Raw genomic sequence first — 21,942 nt, forward strand, 5'->3', positions numbered from 1 at the left:
GGTGGGCCTTCCCTGACGGGTCCCTTTTAAAGACATAGAAGAGGAAGGCTATCCTGGTTGTTGCAGGAACAGTACGAGGGAAAGTAGCCCTAGCCCGTGGGACTGGAAGACAGTGGTCCCCGCGTCCGGACATGAGCTTCAGTTCGCTGAGAGACACACGGTGCAGGAGACAGAGCCCGGTCCGGCAGGAAAGAGGAAGCTGGCGATGAAGGGCCGACCTGGAAGTCAGATTATGAGGCAGTAGATGAGCTGAGGGGGAGCTGGAGAGCCCGCCAGCAGGAGGCCCCTGGGGCTGCTGCAGGGAACCCCAGTGAGGTATAGTCTTGAGCTGGGGTGCAGGCGGGGGCACGGCCGGAGGGCACCAGGTCACAGGATCTGGTGGCTTGGCTAGACTCGAAGAACTATTAAAATTGTTGCCACTGTTTCAGGAATTTGGGACATTATTTTAATATGAAAATATGATGCTGTTTTGAAACGTGAGGCAGCATAGTGTGGTGGCGAAAGTTGGATTCCAGAGCCAGACGGCTTCCCAGCTTCCACCTGGACCTGCTGCTGAACCTCTCTGTGCCCCCAAAACGCTGCTTGTCTATGAAATTGGGAAGCTGTCTCTTAGGACTGTCCTGAGAATTAAATGAGCTAATGTTCATAAAGTGCTTAGAACACTGCTTGGCACTCAGTGAGTACTAGTTAAGTGTTTGTTAAACAAACATAAATAAATGACTCTTCCTAGGGTTAGGATACAGATGTCTTTTTTTTTTTTTCCTACTAAACAAATGGTGCTGGAGGGCTTCTGTTAAGGGAAGGTGTTGGTCTCTAAGCATCATGGATTAGGAGATCCAGCTGGATTAGGATAGGGCTTTGTGGTCTCCATTTTGGATTTAGGGCCTGGAAATAGTTAAGAGACAGAGTCTGGTTTCTAGGGCCTACAGCCCTAACACCCGAACCTGGGGGAATTCTTTTTTTTTTTTTTTTAAGATTTTATTTATTATTCATGAGAGATAGAGAGAGAGAGAGAGAGAGAGAGAGAGAGAGAGAGAGAGAGAGAGAGAGGCAGAGACACAGGCAGAGGGAGAAGCAGGCCCCATGCAGGGAGCCCGACGTGGGACTCAATCCCGGGACTCCAGGATCATGCCCTGGGCTAAAGGCGGCGCTAAACCGCTGAGCCACCCGGGCTGCCCACCTGTGGGAATTCTTAATGTTCTGGATTTTCTTCTCTCCACAGCTCCTCAGTCCCCGGAGCAAGCTCTTTTTGTGTGGCTGACATTGGGTTTTATGGCAAACACACCTACTTGGAGAAAGTGTGCAGCCCTCCCTGTTGAGACACAAGGTGCTGAGTCACAAGGAGGAACTGGAAGGCTCCTGGAAGGCTCCAGATACCCAGGCATGGCCCTGAGGGTGGTGTGGGCTTTAGGTGAGGCGGGGACCTATACACTCCCTGAGGCTCAGGGGAGAAGGGATGGAATGAGCCCAGGGCATTTAACACTACGCCTGGTGAGGAATATTTTTAAATTCATTTCCATTGGATTACTTTTCACACAGTATTTAAACCTGAATTGTTATTATCAAAAATGGGAGAGAAAAAAAATCCCCCAATTTCCTCTATTACACTTCCTGGCCTTGGGGATGCCGGGTGTTTACATTTCCTCTTTATCTTCAGTTTACTAATTTATTTATTAATTTATATTTTTTAAAGATTTTATTTATTTATTCATGAGAGACAGAGAGAGAGAGGCAGAGACACAGGCAGAGGGAGAAGCAGGCTCCCTGCAGGGAGCCCAACGTGGGACTCGATCCCAGGTCTCCAGGATCACGCCCTGGGCCGAAGGCCAGGCGCTAAACCACTGGGCCACCCGGGCTGCCCCTAATTTTTTTTAGCTAAGAAATAATTGTGAAATGTCAACTCTCCATTATTCCTTTCCCCAAGGAACTCAAATCTTGAAAGAGAGCTGTGTATGTAGATAATTAATCACAAGTACTGACTGACTCAGTAGCCGCTCAGAGGCAAGACAGGGCGATGGAGCAAGCAGAGGGCAGGGGAAGCTCTGCCTGAAGGTGCTTGGAAAGGCCTCTGTGGGTGGCAGTATGGCTGGGGTTTGGAAGAAGAGTAGAGGTTTGCTAAGAGGAAGACATGGGGCCCAGCGTACTCACTGGTTGTGTGACATTGAGCAAGTCCCATACACTTCCTTGTAAGTGAAATGGAGTCGCTCCATTTACGAGTTGCCTGCTTGTAAATGCAGTTGTGAAGATTTAGATGATAAAATGTAAGCATTGCATGAAGTGCTTAATTCAGGCCTGGCACAGGATGAGTTCAGTGAATGCTTGCTGAATGCATGCGTGCATGAGTGCGTGAGTGCGTGAGTGTGCACAGGTGCAGTCACGAAAGGTCAGGGCAAAGCTGGCAATACAGGATCACTGCCTAATTGTTGTCTAGGTAATTAATTCTCACCCAGTATTCTTTTTTTTTTTTTTTTTTTTTTTTTTTTGTTAAGGGGGGATGTGCAAAGGGAGAGGGAGAGAGAGAGAGAATCTTAAACAGGCTTCACACCCATTGTGTGAACCTGGGACTCAATCTCTCAGCCCTGAGATCATGACCTGAGCTGAAATCAAGAGTGGGATGTTTTAACCAACTGAACCACTCAGGCGTCCCAGCCCTGATATTTGTGTTTGAGTTTTCTCATGCTGATCATTTGCCTGAACCCCAGACAGAGATTCAGTCTGCAGAGCGAGTAAGTCTTGCCTTCTGCCCAGGCATTCTAAGCCTTCGATAAAAATTTGGGTGTAAATCCCAGCTTCCTCTAGCTAGTGGGCAAGTCTTCAAGTATTAGCACCACTCCTTTTTTCCTACCAGTAAACAACCGTGCTGCCTTGATATATCCTGACGCATATCACCAGAGTGTCTAGTTGTATTGTTCTATCCATAAGAAATTAAGTTTCTAACTATCTTTCCCTCTCCTGCATCCCCTAATTTTGCTTAGCCTCTAATGTGACACAGTGAATATAGTAAGTATTTAATTACCACTTTTTGGGTGGATGAATGGCAAGCCACCAACTTATCTCAAGGCTTACGAAGTATCACTAAAGGCTTTGGTATTTCATCAGGAAAATGGAGTAATGATACTTAATTCACGGAGGTATGAGGAGGATTAGATAAGATCAGTATGGTATGTTCTAGAAAAGGTAACCCTTCCCAAGAAATGTCAATTATATTAATGACTGGTTGTGACTGAGTCAGAAGCCAGCCAGGTGTGGAGTAGTGCCCATGTGGTGTGCCCCAGTGACATTCTATAGCAAGGGATGAAAGGTTTGTTTCCTTACCACAGATCTACACCTGAGCTGCACTCCTGCAGCCTTCTCTTGATGGGAAAGAAAAATAACCCCTTAATTTCTTTAGGTTGTTGTTTTCTGTTGGAAGGGGCAAGAGAGAGAGCTTCTTGAACAAATATGCAGATAGATAGTTTGTTCACTTTCCCATCTTGATTTTTTTTTTAAAGATTTTATTTATTCATGAGAGACACATAAGGAGAGAGGGAGGCAGAGACACAGGCAGAGGGAGAAGCAGGCTCCACGCAGGGAGACCGATGTGCTACTTGATCCCGGATCTCTGGGATCATGCCCTGGGCTGTGAACCACCCAGGGATCCTGATTTTTTTTTTTTTTTGGCATAGTCATTGTGGTGGTTTGATTTTGACTTGACACTTAAAAACTTCTTTTACAATCTCTATGCATTTTGAATGATTATCTTATCCAGTTTAAATTAATAGGAAATGCAAATCTAAATACTGTATTGAATGAAATCTTTTAAATATGGTATCTGGTTATCATTTTGATCACTCAGCACAACATGATGAACTATAATAATAACCTGGCCTAAGAAAATTATTAAGATGAGAGAGTTGGAACTGTCATATTGGTTGTCATCACACTGAAGAACTGCAGCAGAAATACAAAAGTGTTTTGATTAGTATCAGATCACAGTGACATTTCAGTCATGGAAGTATTTGAAGTGGGTAACTTGATCAATAAATTAATTTTGTTATAATCTTAAAGACTCTAGTATGGTTCATTTTATAACAGATGACATACTAACTGGATTCTTTCTGCTAAAAAAAATTTACCAATTGTTAAAGGACTGTCAGCCATTCTTAATTAATATAGATAGATAGACTTCCAGATTCTTTTGGCTTAAAATTCTGCAAATGTCAAAAGAGCTTTAGTAGGAGATGCTCAACATATCAATAAGAGTTACCTGTGTTTCTTTGCACATTGTAATAATCCAGGTGCACTCTGCTCTAGCAGTTGGTCTGTGATGCAATAAAAGGATAAAATGTGTTCTTTAGAAATAGAGAAAGTTTGAATTTTATACTGAAAATTTAGGACATGATAAATTAATTGTTCATTCTTTCTTTGGCTCTTGCAGCAGTTAATTAATAATAGGGTAGAACTTTGATATTGTTTTATGGGGGGACTACATGACATACAATGTGAAATTTTTTCTACTCAATGGTTATGGACTCCAGCGCACAGTCTAAATATGTATATTTTAGTGCTACAATGCAATATTAACTTTTTTTAAAAGCTCAAGTAAAATGTGTTTTATTCAACTTAAATATGTGTTCACTAGAGATACTAAATTAATTTTTAAATTCTTTGGCTTATCCAGTGGTCCTGGTTAGTACTAGTGAATCTTTTTTTTTTTTTCAAAGACTTAAAATTTATTTACTTGAGAGAGAGAAAGAGGGAGCAGGAGAAGGAGGAGAGACAAGGCGACAAGCAGACTGAGCATGCAGCCTGAGGCAGAGCTTGATCTCATGGCCCTGAGATGATGGCCTGAGCTGAAACCAAGAGTTGGATGTTTAATGGACTGAGACACCCAGGTGCCTCAGTACTAGTAAATCTTCTAATTCAGATAGGTTCCTTATAGCTAAGTGACCACATGTCCTAGTTTGCATGGAGTAGTGTTGTTTCTGTTAAATTAAATTATTAATACTGTTTCCCTTTACTTTCAAAAGTATTTTGGTTTGGATTGATGAATTATATGGTCACTGTACTTTTGCAGTCCCAGAAGCCACTTGGCTTAGTTTCAGCATGGAGGGGTAAAGCATTGTCTCCTCCTTCTTCGTAGAACAAAATCTTCCCCTAGATTTTTCACACCTTTTATGTTCTATAAACCCCAAGGCTACTTTACTTTGCTTTTGTGGATTCCAATGGAAACTTAGCTAAAGGATGCATTTATAAGAGAACTTTAGAAATGATCAAGAAAGTGTTTTAATACATAATATATATTTTACTGTATTCCAGTAAATGAGTTACATGATCGAATTTTGACTCTTTCATTAACCATTGACCATTTAGCACCTTACTTGATGCTTGGGTATAGTAGGGACTGAATAGCGCTGTTGAATGAATAAGCAATTTAAATACTTACCCCTTTTTTAATTTAAGAAAATTGAAGTTTCTTCACACATGCAGTTTTCTTCCTAAAGATATGAAGAGACTCCATGATCACCCTTTGAATCATTGTTTAGTACAATATTTCTCAATCATTGATAAAGATTACTTGACATTTGGCCAAAAAATCAGATTCCCAGATCCTGCCCCTAAAAGTCTGGTTTAGTAAGTTTCAGATGGCTCTGGATATATAATAGGCTCTTTTCCAGCTCCAGGTCTTTGAAATCTTTGTTTTACTTGTTTTCAAAAGGACAATTGCTTGACTTTCTACCAGGCTTTCCATTTTCTACGAAGTCATGGTTAATAACCTAGTTATTTATACAACTCTAATATTTCTTTATGATAACATGGTTCTTCCCAAAAAGGAATTCTTAAAACTTTTACATGGAAGCCAATTTTTAGCTGTTCTATTACTTACTACTTAGAAAATTAGAAAACTTGTATTTTTTACATATCAGTACATACATAATTGAAAAATTTAGTATTCATTAAGATTTTTAGCAATTTTGGGGTAACAATTTAATATCCTGTTCAAATAATTCTCTGCAGTTATCATAATTCAAGCACAAGTCAATAAATCTGCATTTGATTGCATTTAACAAGTTATGTTTTTAAAATGTTACATATACATTTTGTGTTAACTGCCTAGATTTTTAGTGTAATGTGTAGATTTGCCATAACTCAAAGATTTCTACATAACTTTGAATGTCAGAAAGTAATCTGTGAGTGAAATCTAGGCCTGGGCAGCAAACTAGCAAATCCTTCAGATTGGCCTCTTTAATTTCTTATGAATTTCTTTTTTTGGTAAAGAATTGTATTCAGATGAAATATTTAGAATTCAGTTCTATACAATGTTATTTGACTATTGTTTATGTTTTTAGAAGAAATAATTCAGTATTGGCAATAATTTTATGATTGCCTTTTATGTAACTGTGCATGCCTGATTAGAGATCTTCATTTGGGAGCAGCAATGGAAATGTGCTGAGTGGTATCAGTACAAATTTGAATGGATAATTACATTTTGTGAGGAAAAATATTTTTGTCCCTATGCCCTGACAAGGAAATTACAAGGCAGAGAAATTATTCTCTTGATTCTAGATCAGCACTCCCTGCCCTGAAGATGGTCTTCATGGACCTTCATGGACTTCTTCAGCAGCTCTCTCACTGTGTCTTCATAGTGTCAAGATACTCAGATAAAAAGGTCCTGTGTTTTTATCTGGAAGCTTGATTGTTTCACTCGCATATTTAGGTTTTATGATCCATTTAAAATTCATTTTTATATATGGCAGGAAGTAGGGTTAAACATTGTTTCAATATGGAGATTTTTTTATGTACAGATAATTATAAAGATCATCTTGGCCCTACTGACTTGATGCCTTTTTTTGTAAATCAAGAGACTGTATATTTGTGGGCCTGTCTTAGGACTCATATCTGTTCCATTGTTCTAGTTATCTGCTCTTGTACCACTACTACCCTGTCTTAATAGCTGTAGCTTTATAATAAATCCTGAAATTAGGTAGTCTTAAACATTGTTCTCTCAGTTATCTTGGCTATTCAAGATCCTTTGCATTTCTATACAAACTTTTAGAATCAGCTTGTTGATTTCTTTTAAAATACTTCTGCAGTTTTGACTGGGAGATTATTGAATCTGTATATTAATTTGTAATAATTTATATCTTAGGACCTAAATTCTTTGAATCCATGAACGTGGTGTATTTTTTTCTTTTATATTGGTCTTATTTAACTTTTACTAGCAGTGATTTGAGATTTTAATATAGGGATTGAGTACTTTTCTTCTTAGATTTATTTCTAGATGCTTTTTGTGTTGTTTTAAGTGGCATATTAAGTTCAATTTTAAATGTTTTTGGGATCCCTGGGTGGCGCAGCAGTTTGGCGCCTGCCTTTGGCCCAGGGCGCGATCCTGGAGACCCGGGATCGAATCCCACGTCAGGCTCCCGGTGCATGGAGCCTTCTTCTCCCTCTGCCTGTGTCTCTGCCCCCCCCCCCTCTCTCTCTCTCTCTCTCTATCATAAATAAATAAAAATTAAAAAAAATTTAAATGTTTTCTTGCTATTTTATAGAAATTCAGTTGACTTTTGTGTTCCTACCTTGTATCCAGTGACCTCATTAATTCATTATGATATTTTCTCTGTAGATTTTTTCAGATTTTCTATAAACTCGGTCATGTCATTATTCTTTTTTTCAAGTTTTAAAACTTTGTTTTCTTAATGCACTGGCTATGACCTCCAATGTAATATTGAATGAAAGTGGTAAAAGTAAATATCTTGCTAATTTGGGGCAAAGTGTGAAATATTTCAGCATTAATTATGATGTTAACTTTAAGTTTTATGGAGCTATTATTTATCAGATGATAGAAAATCCTCCTATTGGCTGAGAAATTTTATCATAAATCGTTATGAAATTTTTGGATTTTTTATATATTTTTGGATTTAATTTACAATTATTTAGTTTAAAAGCTCTTTTATATTTTAAATTCCATCTTTTCAAAGCTCTTTCCATGTTTTTTGTTTGTTTGTTTGTTTGTTTATTGCAGTGGGAGAAGTGGCTTTTTGCAATTTACTAAATCCAGAATCTTACTTTACCTCTTTAGATCTTAGTTTTCTCATTTTGAATATAACCCCAGAGTTGTTCTTGATAAGCCTTAAAATCTCTAGAGTTTTCATAGTGGGAGTTTTAAAAATATGATCTCCCTACACCAGATCGCAATGTAATAGTATTTAAGAAATGTATTAAAGATAATGAGGATGAAAAGTAATGCTTATTTCTGTATTTAGCATCAATAATTATATAAAATAATTAAATGTAACTTAGGATGACATAACTAGATTTTCATGTTTTGAGAATAAATATAATGAATGTATTCTTTTGTTCTTTAATTAGGTTTCAAATGATCTTATTTGGTCAAATATGTCATGTTTATATTTGTCAGACTGTATTACCTTAGGCAGCAAATATAATAGCTTCTTTTTCCCTCCATTCTTTTCTATGCAGTTATCCCTGAACCCAAGAAACCATGAAGCTCACAGTTCATCATGTCAGTTTCTAATATCAACTGATGTAACTGGTGATGTTGGTAGTGATTTAACTGGTGTCTGCACCAACACAAGGACACTTGGACACTCAGAATTTCCTAACAGAGAATTCCAACATTGTCAGATAATGTTTGGGGCAACACTGTTTCTCCAGGTTATGATGTAATCCACACAGAAATACTCTTAATCTAATATTTTGAAGGAAAACAACCAAATGAACATTACTATTGTTCTTTTGAAAAATCTATAGCATCCTTTGAACATGTCAAGTCACTGAGAGGGAATGCAAAAGAGGTAGATTTATGGGAGTCTTCACTGAAAGAGCTAATGAGTTTGATGGAACAAAAGAAAATATACAGAATTAGAGAAAATATATGAGTAAAAGGAAGAAAATAAAGCAAAGTTTTAGGTTCTCTTTGTTTGGAAGGCTGAGTAGATGATGACAGCAACTGTATTGGCAGCGAGATAACATTGTAAGATGGAAGATGAAATCATGTGTTAAGGCCTGGGGACCTAATCTGTGGGTCTCACTCTTCTTCCCTTCCTGCCTCTGAGCCTAACTGTGGGCCTTCTGTTAACCTTCTCATTTTGACCTCATGTGTTTTCAACCTTGACTCAGAAACATTTAGCACCATCTTGGTTTGGTGCCCAGAAACAGATTTCCTGTATTCCTGACTCTGTTTCTTGTTATTTTCATTTTTTCACCTTGAAGTCTGATCTTCTCCCATAAGGGAAGAACTTGGTTTTGACTGCTGACGATGCTTGACAGTTTGGTTCAGTGCTTCTAGCTCTGGACTACACCCAGATTAATTATCAATCTGATTAATCTGTTAATTAATCTGTTTAATCCTTCTGTAGAGACATTTTGAAGAGACTGACAGATTAAGAGAAGATAAACTCTTTATGTCAAGAGACATTGTGGAAGGATGCTTTTGATAAGAATTATTTAGAGAATATGTCTCTGATGACCCAAAGACCTGAAAGTTTCTTTAGATGCCTTTACTTAGCCATAGATGGGCAACAGTGTGTGGTCTAGGAAGTTTAGAATGTAACATAGCTAGTTAGTGGCAGTAATAGCACTGGAGCACAGGTCTGAATGTGAATGTCTGGTTTAGATGAATTTCTATTAATCTTGTTCTTTTATTTTTTTATTTTTTATTTTTTATTTTTATTTTTTTTAAAGATTTATTTATTTATGATAGACATAGAGAGAGAGAGAAAGACAGAGAGAGTGCCAGAGACACAGGCAGAGGGAGAAGCAGGCTCCATGCTGGGAGCCTGACGCGGGACTTGATCCCGGGGCTCCAGGATCATGCCCTGGGCCAAAGGCGGCGCTAAACCGCTGAGCCACCCAGGGATCCCCATATTTTTTTATTTTTTAAATAAGATTTTATTTATTCATTCATGAGAGAGACACACACACACGCACACAGGCAGAAACAGAGGGAGAGGGAGAAGCAGGCTCCTCGCAGGGAATCTGATGAGGGACTTGATCCCAGACTGTGGGGTCCTGCCCTGAGTAGAAGGCAGATGCTTAACCGTTAAGCCACCCAGGTATCCCTATCTTGTTCCTCTTTTAAAAGATACAAACAAAAAAATGGGGATAATTGTCTTTTTAATCTAAGAAATGTGTAGGCCTTCCTCTCCTTTGCCTTTGACTTCCTTTCTAAGGGCTAGACAACATAGGGCAGGAAGTAACCATTCATCCTTGGGCTCTCTTATTTGGTGCCCTGAATTCCCTCAGCCTTGGTACCCAGAGCCTTTGCACTGCTCTTGATTGCCTGTGAGCATCGTTCACAACACCCAAATGAGGGTTTATTTTTTTAAACAGAGTCCCATATTTTGGGACATTTAAGAGGTAGTCTGGGGACGCTTGGGTGGTTCAGTGGTTAGAATCTGCCTTTGGCTCAGGGCGGCATCTTGGGGTCCCGGGATCGAGTCCCACATCAGGCTCCCTGCAGGAGCCTGCTTCTCTCTCTGCCTGTGTCTCTGCCTCTCTCTCTCTGTGTCTCACATGAATAAATAAAATCTTAAAAAAAAAAAGTATGGGAAAAAAAAAAAAAGTATGGGATTTAAATTCAAGACTCTCCGATCTCAAGACTTAGGTGTTTTACACTATGCAGTATTTCCTCTACAATAACACATTGTGTATGTGCAGTACTTCAGAATTTACAGAAGTAAATTTACTGACATTAATCCTTATTCTAATTTTATTATATAAATTTTTAATATAAATTATTATTTTTATATTTTATTTTTTATATTTATATTTTATATTTATATTTTATTTATATTTTATATTTATATTTTAAATTTTTATATAAATTATATACTACAACCTCTAACGAACCTCCAACCACACAACTGCCACTATTGCCTCTACTGAACTTAGCACCATAGCAGGAGCCAGCTAGCATCTAACTGACTACTACTATAATTTCCAGCAGTACCACTGAGGCTACAACCACTACAGACACCAGTATAACTTCTGCTAAACCTAAAATCACCATAGCCAGCACTATAACTTCTACAAACTTACACCCACCACGGCCACCACTACAATTTCTAATGAACCTGCAACCACCACAGCCACCAATGTTGCCTCTACTGAACCTACAACCAGCACTACAGCCACCATGTCATCTGAACCTAATACCACAACTACTCCCAGCACTACCACTGATGCTAACAACCGTCACTACCACCACTACAACTTCTACCAAACCTCCAACCAGCAGGGCCAACAGTACCACTTTTATGGGACCTACAACCACCATAGCCACCAATATGACTTCTACCAAACCTACAACAACCACAGCCACAAACATCATCTCTACTGAGTAGAACTCCCACAGCAGCTACCACAGCATCTGAACAGACCACCAGAACTACTGCTAGTGCTACCACTGAGGCTACAACCACCATGGCCACCACTACAACCTCTCCTGAACCTATAACTACCATGGCCACCACTAGTGCCTCTGTGAGGCCTACAACCACTATAGAGCCACAACTTCATCTTTACTATCACAACAACTGCCAGCACTACCACTGAAGCTAAAGCCACCACAGCCGTGACTACTACTACTTCTGAACTAAGAGCCACCATAGCAGCTACCATTTCATCTTAACCAACTACTAGGACACCTGCCGGCATGGCCACGAGGCTAAAATTACAACAGCCCCCACTACTGTTTCTGATGAACCTACAACCACAAGACTTGCCACCACTTCAAGTGAACTGCTTCTGCAATGACTAGAATGTAACTGCTGTCACTTTTGCTGAATATTCTGTTATCAGATTCCAGTACACCAATTCAGCCCTTTCTACTCCATATTTCAATCCCTACCACCACCATTGAGTTACAACTACATAAAACATCCAGAAACTTCCAGCCAGCTCTGAATCATTCCCGTTTCAAATAAACCTGTCATCACCATCAGTTTAACAGGATTTCTAGACCCTACTCTGCTCCCCAACAGAATTTACATTATTTGCTGTAGCTACCTCCACTTCAGTGACTGAATCTAGTCTACTTTCTTTTTTTTTTTTTTTGAGTTTCGGAGTTTTATTCATACTGATTCACAATATCAAAATTAAAAAACATAGTAAAAAAAAGATAATTATGTCTCCAAGTGACTTTTTTTCAGATGAAATTATATTTTAAAGGCTTCAGTGTGATACGGAACACCAGATTTGAGGTCATCTAAAACCTGACTGCTTATAAAATAAACTGAGAGGAAGCAAAATTACAGAGACGAACACAGGAAAATAAAAAGGTAAATGACGTAGAAATTATCATATATCAGGCAGATTTTTGTGAAATCACATGCTTGACAATGACATAAATAAAAGGGAAACAAAGTAATCTAAAATAAAACAACAACAACATTGAACATATACTAAAGTAATTGCTTTGGACACTACAGATACACCTTAGTTTAAGCATTCTGAAAGCTGATTATAAACCTAGTCTTAAACGATCAGACACTATACAAGCCTAACAAATGTTTAATACTCACTGGATTATGGAACTATAAATTGTAATGACCCTTTCTCTTAGGATGGCTGGAATAAACACTGTAAGGGTTTTCCAACCAATAAATAGCAGTATTTACAAATTTACGTATTACACAGCATTCCACCATAATTAAAATCTCTACCTCGATGCATTTAATGCTAAATAGGTTACTTTCTAGAATTGAGTATTCTTGGAATAAAATGCAGTATACAGTAACTAGATCTCAATATATATTGTATGTTGGTACAACTAATATTAACTTGGCCAAAAGTGTGAGTAGTTCATTTGGTAACATGTCTACGTAAATATATTAAGTAGAGAAATGAGAAAATTAGAGAATTTACAAAAATTTTAATATCCCCCTTGAATTGTATTTAACGAGCTGTGCAGATTGTATATTTACTTATGTACTTATAAGTATGGGAATCTGTGAAATAGAGATCATCTATAGACATAGGAATAATATTGTGCTCTTTTTAAAGAGACTAATCAAAATGGTTTTTTTTTTTTGTTTATTTTGATTTGTTTCTGTGATTTTCAGAGGGGGGAGAGAGGGAAAGGAAAGTGGAGTGGAAATGAGGTGTACCTCCTTTGGACTGACTAGTCTGTTTTCTGACTCAACTGAAACATTATCTTCAATCTCCACTGCCACCACCTCAAGTATAAATAAAATATACTATGCTGCTTACTAACTCAACTGACTTTCCAGTCACAACACCATAATGACATTAGCTGAATGTTGACTCTCTACGATCAACATTACCTGTTAATGGAAAGTGCAACCACAAATTTTAAGTAATCTACTATCACGATACAGTTAGCAGTTCCCCCACCCTTTCAATTGAGTCCTTAGCTGCAATAATAGCATTACATTCATAAAACATGCTATTACCACAGCTTCTACTGAAATTTCATGATAGCACTGCACCTGTCAGTTCTACATTCCACTGCTATTACTGTGTGCCATCATTTCTACAGTTCCATTTCTGCCGTACGTACTAATACAACAGACAAAACTTCACCAAACCCTTCAGTGTGCTATCACCTGAATCTATAAGCACTAGAATTTCAGTGGACGTGTTATTCAAAGCCATCCATTACTTACTCATTTGAACCAATGCTGCCTGTATTGGTAGTGAATCCAGTTAAGTCACACTATCACTCCCACTTGACAAAAATGACAAATTCATAATGACCTCTTCATTGTAGCTGTAGTTAGGGTGCCTGCAAACTAAATCCTAACATCCACTATCATCACTCTACCCCAGAACCTAGATCTATTATTAGTAACATAAGTGATTCCATGGCCAATAACTGCCAACATATAACAACTGCCAAAATAACCACTTCTAAAACAAGATTTCCTTAATGGAAAAAAAAATTTCCTTAATGATCAGTTCAACTATCATGATAATAATTTTACCCCTAAAACAACATTTAGATTTAATATTACCATTTATTAGACCTGGCCACTTCATGTAGAGAATCTCTATTTTATTGAGTTCATAAGCACAATTTTCATGCAAATTAATGTTGGAAAATTGTTATGATTAAATAAAAAGTTACTAAGTGGAATATAATCTTTTATTATTCCAAACTTTTAGTCTTAAAGACACAAATTTCATATGTAATAGAGAAAGGACATTCTATATGGTGGAAGATATTTTAAAGATATTTGTGTATTACCACATTTTCTTTTAGATTGCATACAATTTTCATTTTGCTTTTTCTCTAAATAATTTTGATATTTAAGTAATATTTATAGATATATTATCACTGTTTTCAATTAAAAATTTGTTTTCTACTCTTTTTTTGCAGTAATCTTATAAAGGCACCCAATTATCTACTTCGAGTAAACATTTACTTGCATCTATCTGCTGAAATGCTGGAGAAAATTCATAAAAAGAAAATAGCAATGCAGATAGTAATAAACTTACAAATTTGGATTCGTTATTTACAATTCTTGGTAATTGATAGGCTTAAATCAATGTTGGTGGTACTTGCAGAGAGGAAAATCACTAAAATTTAGCATAACCCATGAGACCTCAAGTAAAGTTAGCTTCTGCTTTTTCCTCAAGCTTGTATGCTCATTTATATATAACACTTGCTATGTCCTAGCCATGCTGTATTTTTAAACTAGTAAATATTCCAAATATACAAAGAGATATAAAGAATTTTACATTGAATTTTACATATATGCCCCATTATACATTCTAAGAGAGAACTCATGTGCCCTTTTGGCTCCAGATCACTGTTGCAGGTGTTAAAACCTATTTAGGAGGGTGCAGTGACATTTTCCAACAATAGATGGTGCTATGGTGCTTTTAAAAACCTCTTCAGCATCAAAAATAATCAGACAACTAATTTTTGCCTTTTGAGAAGTAGATTAAAAAAACCATGAATAATGAGGGGCATGGTGAAGTGCCAAAATAAGTCTTATCTGGGAGAAGAATCTGATGTATTTCATTTATCTCTCTAAAGAGCAGAACCAGGATAAACAGGTTGAAGTTATTGAGATTTTGTCTCAACATAGAGAAGAAAGATGTAGCAGGAGAGTCAATCCAGAAAGGACTATTGGACCCTGGAAAACATGAACCCCCAGTCACTGCAAGTGGCACACAGAGGCTGGAATAAGAGTTAACTTTCATTCATTGGAGTTTGACCTAAATGTCTTAGGGTCGTTATATTCATTTATGAAAGCAGAGTATTATTCACAATGAAACACAACTATTATTTAAACAGACTTTGAAATTTATAATCAAAAGTCAAATGTTACACATATTACAAACTATAATAAGACTAAAATGTGAACTCTAATAGGACAAGTGTTTGTCTGTTTTATTTATTGCTGTATGAATCCCCATTGCCCAGAGAAATGTCTAGTAGTACATTCTTAATAAACATTTGTGGAATGAATCCTCTCTCACCATTTTCTACCAATAAAAACATATTCGACATTTTTAAGTAAACTTAGAATGGAATCTAGTATAATGTGGATTAGAAAAAAAATCAACAATATGAATCAGTCACTTGTTTCTCTTTTGAGTAGTACTAATAATATTGTTGGTCCAAGATGTTAACTAAATAACCCTTCATTAATTTAAATTTGTTAAGATGACATGTCATAGATATTGGGAATTGAACTGAATAAAAAAACCGTTTATTATAATCAAATAAGAGAATATGTAAAATTTTTCTTTTTTTAAAACTTCTACATTTAATGATTTTATGCAAAGCACAAATAGACTAAATACTAATTATGAAAGGGTTTCTGGAAATTTCTTTGCACCTTTGGTATATTTTTATAATGATTTTCCCATACATTTAAAATAGTTGGATAATATAATTGAACTAACTACACTATATTTTAAAACTTCCTGTCTGGTTTGTCAGTTACTATAACTATTAAATATAATATTACTGAATGCACTATATTTTTAAATCTCTTGTCTGATTTGTTAGTTACTGTGTCAGTCAAATAATAAATATGAATTAAAATTATCCCTTTGCCTAAAAATTGCCAAAAACCAGAGAATGGGCTGGACTCAGCCAACTAGTGGACAAAAGGTGTTTTAATTGACCTCAGACCATAATGAAATTTGAGTCGAGTTTTTGTGGTGGGGGTGAAAATAAAGCTATTTGACATTAATAGATGACTTTGAAAGAAACCACCAAGGTGTTTTGGCGAAAGAACGGCCAACTACAAAGCACTTTTATTACCTGATTCACTAACAAAGGTTTCTAAATTCTTGTGGCTGAAAATCCACCAGAGACTCAGGAGTATTTATTTATTTATTTATTTATTTATTTATTTATTTATTTATTTATTTATTTATTTATTTATTTATTTATTCATGAGAGACCCAGAGAGAGAGAGAGGCAGAGACACAGGCAGAGGGAGAAGCAGACTCCATGGAGGGAGCCCGATGTGGGACTCGATCCCAGGACTCCAGGATCACGCCCTGGGCTGAAGGTGGTGCTAAACCACTGAGCCACCCGGTTGCCTGAGACTGAGGAGTCTTCAGAGGGAATAATATCCTTCACTATGAAATATCCCCAGGGATAAAATGCATGACTATAAAGATAAGATAATTCGAAACACAATTGCAAGAATCACCACTTTTACAACCTAAGATCCAAAAGCACCCCTGGTGTTGGGCAAAGTGACCATCCTGGATTTACCCATACACTCTTTGCAGCTTATATTAACCCAGATGTGTTCTACTCTGTGTTCTTGAGTAAGGTACCTGCCTAAGAAGTGTTCTTTGACAAAGTAGAGATGATCTGAATTTCACAGTAACATACGTTTTCAGTATTTGGAAATTAGGTCTCACAGCTCTTTAATTAGACACTCTTAAAGTGGAATATTCTAGTTATTGCAGAAGTATCAGAAATTACTTACTCCTCTGTAGGCTATTAAATTGTAGATACAAATGAATGCCTGTGAAATTTTATCTACTCTGTGGCTGTGGTGCTCCAGGGCCAAATTGAGGTAGTGTCTCCATACCGTCTTCAGATAGTATATTACTAAGGGTGTAATTTGGCTGTGATAGAAGTCTAGGGTGCTACAGTAGCTCTCTATGATTAAGGAGTTAGGGGTCCTAACTGGTCACAGAATATCCCCCTAATCTCTGTGTTCTAGGATGGCTCACTCGCTAATCTGCATTAAACAAAAGGAAAGAGAAAGAGGAAAGAAAGGAAGGCATACCCACCTTAAGGACATAACCCAGAAGTTGCACATCTGTCTTCTGCTTTCCTGCCTTGGGACAGAATGTAGTCATCAGGTCACACCTCGCTATTTGGGTAGTTGGGTAATGTAGCTTTTATTATTAGTGGGCATGCACCCAGCTAGAAATTTGGGGGTTTGCTCACTAGGAAAGTGAAAGAGAGAATGGTAATTAGGGGATAACTCTTAGTGTGTCAAACATGTAGCCAGCCTGGAAAAAAAAAAAAAGCCTAATTTGTAGTCATTTCCATTGCAACATCATTTGTTTGCTGACATTAGCGTCAAAGTCCAATACTATTGAAACATTTCATTCACATGTATTCTTACAGCCTACAGGCCCAAGAGTCATTTTTTGGCAGGCATCACATTATACTGTTTTTTGGGACAAATCACTGCCCCAGTTTCTCCCCTCTTCCATAATATTTTCATTGCTAGTGTTTCTTAGAAGCTGAAGTCATGATACTGTTTTAGTTGATTCAAAGTAGGACTCTTAAGCTAAAAATGGTGAATACATTTATGAGAAGCCTTTTGAAAGGGTTAAACCACACACAAACATGCACACATGCATATATGCGCGCACACACCCCTTTCTGCTATGGCTTCAAGAGGGCTGAGAGATTGTTCACTTAGTATCTAGCATAATGCCAGGCATATGTTGAATGAATAAATAAAGATTAGCCACATCATTTGAAAATGTAGGGTCATTTTCAGACACATGAAATATTTTTTCCTAAATATTTCAGAGAATTCTCTTTAAAATAAGTTCTAAACTAGTGGTTCTCAGAGTTTGGTATACATAAGAGTCATCCAAGCAGAGTAGAGCAACCCCTCAAGGTTAGTTAGTCCGATGTGAGGCCCAGGCATAAGCATTCCAGTATATCTTCCTATCCCTTTCCAATTATGGGATTTGATTTATTTGCTTCTCTTTGTCTTCTGAAGGAGCTCTAATGGGCTCTTTAATGAACTGACCGCCCTTCATCTTGAGCTAGGACAAATGGGTGGTGGCTCCTAGTCTGAAAGACAGCAAGGAGGATCTGACCATGATTAAGTTCTTTGTATAATTTCTCTCGGAGCCTTGATGTTTTCAGTTGTAAATGGCAGGATTAGAATAGATGGCCTCCTACATCTCTGAGCTTTATCATTGGAAGATTGCGCTATATTAGATATATCTCTAGATACTCGTGCTAATGCTAGAACTATCATAAAAGAAAATTACTTTTGAATGTTTTTGATTACTCCTGGTGTAAGTCATTCTTAAAAACTTATGCTATTCATATACTATTTTTTTTCTAAATTTCTAAATTCTAGTAGAGTTAACATACAGTGTTCTGTTAGTTTCAGGTGTACAATATAGTGATTGAAGAATTCCATAGATTACTCCGCGCTCATCAAGATGAGTGCATTCTTAATCCCCGTCACCTACCTCATCCATCCCCCTCTTCATATACTATTCTTTACCAAGACCTTCCTGTGCCACTTTTGTGAGATCTCCCTAGGTACTTGTGTTGGATGCTATTAACTTTTTTTTTTGCTATTAACTTTTAAATTGACAGTTATTTCTAAACTCCAGCCTATGCCATTTAGATTTTCCTGAAGAACAAGAACATTCCTACCTATGTAAAGCAGAGGCTGCCTCAGAAGTTAAGTATGAAGATGTTGGAAGACCTCTCCTTAATCAAGTTCCCTTTAACTAAAACTTCTTAGTGCTCTTCTGAAAGATGGAAGACCTTGGTAAATATATTAGTGGTTAGTTGTATATTAAATGTACCAGCTCTCAGAGTTGGGGCCCTGAGGAAGGGAACTCAGGGTAGGCACGTTTTTCTGGAAGCCAAGAGAGCAGGACTGAGAAGGTTTAGAGCAAGGGAGGAAAGCCTGCAAATGTCAAAATTTAATGAGCAGAGACCTATGCATCCCTAGAGAAGATGCCAACAATGGGAGGGAGGATGGCCATGCTTCATTGGAGAGAAAGCAATGGTAAATGTCACCTACTCTAGAATTTTATCATGGACATGGCCCTAAAATCAGAAGGAAGGGTAAATGAGGAATGTTCCTAAAAGGTAGAAGAGTGTAATATGACTTACAACTTGAGAATTTTACTGTCTGGAGGTCCAGGAGTTTCAAAAGTCACAATAGCCCCAGAGGCAAGATTGGTTTTCTTGTTGTTATTTTTTAAATTAAAAAAATTATTTGAGAGAAAGAAAGTGCATGTGTGCATGCATGAGTTGGGTGAGGGGCAGAGGGAGAGAGAGAGAGAGACTCTCAAGTAGACTTTGCACTGAGCCCAATGTGGGGCTTGATCTCACGACCCCACCATCATGACTTGAGCTGAAATCTAGAGTTGGACACTTAACACCCAGTTTTAAGTGAACACCCTGGACACCCAGGCACCCCAGTTTTGTTTTTTGTATTAATTACTACCCTACTTTTTCTTCTTAAGTGTATCCCATATTGGGGAATGATAGCTTATTACTTAATTAGTTCATCCTAGTTGTATCATAGTTAATACAGTAATAATATCAATCAACTTAATTATTTCCTAAGATTTCATGTATAAAGGTCAATGATCAAATTGTTCCTGGAGTTAAGAATGTGATAGTCAATGTTTGAGAATAGAGAAAGAACATGGAAAATATATAGTGAATATTGAATCCCCTCAGGAAATAGCCAGTGAGTATTTTTCCATTTTGATAGCTTGTTTATGTGAGTCTTGTATTCCTTTTTATGTGAGTCTTATATTCAGTCTTTATAGGAAATTCTATTAACTTTTGTAACTTCAAAAAAAAAGAGGAATGAATACTTTTAGTTAATTAAGGAAAACAATTTATTAACTTTCAACTGCTCATTGTCAATCACAAATCTTGTATTTCTATCCAAATAGTATGTTCCTATGTACGATTGTGTATAATTTTTAATAGTTTAAAAACTATTTCAAATGTTTATTAATCTACAAGTGCAAATTTCTGTTGACATAATCTAATAAAAGCCTTAAATAATTTTATAATAATAGTTTGAAATAATTATGTAATGTTGCTCTTAATTGCTTCAATTTGCTTTTAATTAGTTTGGTCCAGGTTTTAGTGTTTAAAGTGTAAGGGGTTTTTTTTTGGTGTTTTTTCGTTTGTTTGTTTGTTTTTTTGTACAAATTTTAGACTTGTGAGAACTCAAATATTTCAAAAGTCCTTGAAAATCCAGAGCTAATCCTGGATATGGCCCTTAGATCTAATAAAGGTCCTCTCTAAAAAATATTCTGTTATATTTATATGCAATTTGTTTTGACAGTTGTTTTTATTTTTATTTATTTTTGACAGTTGTTTTTTTACCAGTGTTAACCCTCTGTAGGGTAATATTTACAATAGTTTTTTTTAAATAGGAAAATCTAATAAAATTGCCCTTGATGTTTAAAAATGTAAAGCTATATATGGAATAATACAAATGCAGTTTGAAATAAACAGTCCAAAGGAAGTGTGGAGTAACATATTTCTGCACTAAAGAGAGGGGTCAAATAAGAAAGTCATGTTGCTCAATAAATATTTGTTAAATGAATGACTTTTAAGGAGGATACTTCTGCCTCAAAAACAAGAGATTTTTTTCCTTTTGGTCCTAAGTAATGACACTCCCCCCGCCACACACACACACAAATTATCTCTGAGTTCCTTGTGATTTCTTAGTTCTCTATGATGCCAAAATACTCCAATTAAAATTTAAGGAAATTTCCCTCCGTGGAACCATTCATCAGCTAATATTATGGTTTCTTTAGATAATGCCAAACTTAGAAATGTTCTCAAATATTATTTAAAGTGAGATTTAAAATACTTTCCTCTTTTCAGCTGGATATTTGAATAGTTATGGAGAGAGGTTTTTTTTCCATTGAGGGAAAGTGTGACCAATGGAATAAAATATCAACTGAAGAATATAAGCAAATCCAAAACCAAAAAAAACCCAAACCAAAAAAACCAAAACACCCCAAACCTCCCCACCAACCACCCCTGCCCCCCAAACCACACATGCACATAAAAACAATTTAGGTGGTTTTATTTTTCTTCTTAGGGAAACTTGACATCTTGAGTTAATCTTTTTAAAGGTATAGAGAACATAAAGTTCTACTTAATAGACATGGCTAATGCACCTCACTTTTATGGCCATTATTGGCTCACATTGATGAGCTAACCGATCTTATTCCCAATGCTGCAACAGCTGAATTTTTAAATTTAGATCCTAACAACCTAACATGAAAATTACTTCTTATGCTTCAGTATTCACAATAAAACCCACAACCAATAGCCAGGTCTGACTCCAGAGTTATAGGTACACTATCATGGAGTAGATAGGACCTGTCATCCTTCTTTAAAAGGACAAGGTAAGAAGACTGAAAAATTGGCCTGTTGACTTGATTTTATTTTGCTTATAAAATGTCTTCAAATTGTCTAAGTTCATTAGCCCTTGGCAAATTGAGTACTGTGAAGACTAAGCAAAAATATCAACACAAAGGAAATGGTATGAGTCCTCATTTTCCTAGTTTTCTAGTGAATAATAGATGGAATTTTGTTGACAGAACTAGAGTATATCAGACGCCCTCATATTCACTAATGTACAACCGTTACCTTCATTCCTTCTAACCATATGAACATTTACATTACCTAATTGTGCATAATTTTTATCTCATGTTTTCTTTAATTGCAGTCTTACTTGCTTT

The sequence above is a fragment of the Nyctereutes procyonoides genome, unplaced genomic scaffold (assembly GCF_905146905.1).
Source record: "Nyctereutes procyonoides isolate TBG_1078 unplaced genomic scaffold, NYPRO_anot_genome, whole genome shotgun sequence".
Taxonomy (NCBI): Eukaryota; Metazoa; Chordata; class Mammalia; order Carnivora; family Canidae; genus Nyctereutes; species Nyctereutes procyonoides.